This window comes from Chrysochloris asiatica, unplaced genomic scaffold, assembly GCF_000296735.1.
Source record: "Chrysochloris asiatica unplaced genomic scaffold, ChrAsi1.0 scaffold00018, whole genome shotgun sequence".
Classification (NCBI taxonomy): Eukaryota; Metazoa; Chordata; class Mammalia; order Afrosoricida; family Chrysochloridae; genus Chrysochloris; species Chrysochloris asiatica.
In genome coordinates, this window is record NW_006408536.1 from 5,065,887 (window position 1) to 5,068,264 (window position 2,378).

A 2,378-nucleotide genomic window follows, 5' to 3' on the forward strand; every position below is an offset into this window, starting at 1 on the left:
GATGTCATGTGGGGTAAGGTGGAGGGTCAGAGAGAAAGAGGAAGACCCCCAAAGAGATGGATCAGCCAGGTGGCATAATTGATGGACTCAAGTGTGGCAGCGGTAGTGAGGTTGACCCAGGATCGGACATTGTTTCGTTCTGCTGTGCATGGGGTCGCTATGAGTTGGTTCCGACTCGATGGCATCTGACAAAAACAACATGTGACTTTGCATCTCCTTGCCCTAAGTGTGGATTACGGTTCGCCATCATTAATATTAGGTTTGATCATGTGATTTGCTTTAAACAATGACATTGGGGTGGATGTGTTGAGTGTGCAGTACTAAGCTCAGGCCTTAAGAGGCCTGAGTATGCTTATCTCTTGAACTAGCCCTCTGGCCATAGAGACTAAAAAACATGTGGAACAAGTTCAAATGTTATAACCTGCAGCTTGAGGCTAAGTCCAGGTAAGCCCACAATAGACAGACTGACCCCTATTTCACAAGCATCCACATGGACAACGAAAAGTGACATATTTGTTTTGAGTAGTGTGTTAAATAGCTTCATTGTAGAAATGGCTGACCCATTTTCCCCCCATTACCCATCTTCCAGATTGTCGTCATACTTGCATGATGGTTTGTATGTTGTTAGAATGTTCGTAGTTATGTCACTGGTATTGCAAATACCAGCAGGGTCACCCACAGTGGACAGGTTTTATAGCACAGCTTCCAGATTAAGACAAACTAGGGAAAAAACTCTAGCAATCTGCTTCTTAAAATTTGCCAATGAACACTTCATGGATCACAACACAACTTTGTCCTTTGTAGTGCTGGAAGATCAGCACAGTAGGTTGGAAGACACTATACAACAGTCACAACAATGGACTCAAAGAATCAGGAAGATGGCACAGGACTGGACAGTGTTTCCTTCTGTTTGACATAAAGTCGTCATTGAGTTAGAGTTGATTTGACAGAGTCCTGGTGTGTGGTGTATGATAAGCATTGACTGGTCAGTGGTTCAAACCCATCAGTTGCTTCTTGGAAACCCTATACAGGTCACTATGGGTCAGAACTGACTTGATGGCACTTAGCAACAGCTGTGTAGTGCTGTAAGATCAGCACTGGACTGCTAACCACAAGTTCAAGGTTTAAACCCACCCATCTCTCCTTGAAAATCCTATACAGAGTCACTATGAGTTGGAACCAACTCAACAGCACTTAATAACAACAGAAACAACACTTAAAAAATAATAATAAAGATATGTAATCCAAACATGAAAGTGACTAGTTTACTCTCTGGTAGACATACTTGACTCAACTATTTTAATAATTTCTAGAAATCATTATATGAGAGATAAGACCAAAAAGTCAGGATCATGGGGGAACTGAATATTATACCAAAACAGGAACTGAGGAGACATAGACTACAGAAGAAAGCTTTGCATCAGGAAGAAGGGAGTATAAATTCAGATATTTGAGGGCCATGTATTAGTTAGCAAATAATTGCAGCCTGTCTCAAATTGACTCAAAAATCATTCAATCGCATAACTGGAAGCTACAGATTTAGGAGTCTTATGCTGAGGTCAAACAAAGCTTGAGCTCCATTTCTCTGTGATTCCCTCTGTCCCAGCTTTATCTTCATGATGCTTTCTCAAAGCATAGGATTTCTGTGGGAACTGCAATAAACTCACATGTTCATATTCAGATGAAAGAAAATGTATGTCTTTATAGCTTTCTCTCTTAAGGGTAAGAAAGCCCTCTCAGAGAGTTCTCCAAAAAGCCTTTCTTCTGATCTCACTAGACGGTATTGGGGCAGTATGCAGTGCAATAGTGTGTTGGTAAACTAGAGAAAAACAAATAATTTTGCCAAATTCTGTAGTGCAAATCTTCCCAAAATATCCTATTTCAAGCTACCAATGCTAGTGACATCACTGACTACAGAAGAGGAAAGAAGTGTGGACAACTCACTCTAGTGTTTAAAGGATTCATTATCAAAGTGCTAGTTATAGAACATAGAAACCAAGGAAATTTTTCACAAAATCATGATTGGTAGTGGATTAATTTATCACTGGCACAGACAGGACTATGGAAACAAGAAAGGGGCCATGATTGAGATTTGTACACCATCGCAAATCAGAAAAGCTTTCAGGATCGATTCTGGGGCCCTTGAACTACTTTGGTCAGGGCATGACTCATGACCACTATCATGACCATGACTTGGTCGGGGTATGACTCATGACTCTGGTACCCCAGTTTCCATTAAGGACAGGCCCAGGCAAGACTGCTCCTCCTTGGGCTGTCTTAGAGATGCCTTGTAATCTGCTTTCAACCGTATTCTGCCTGAAGGCAAAGCTTTTATATTGCTGGTTAAATTGGACTGCAATTTTTTTTTTTTTTTTTTT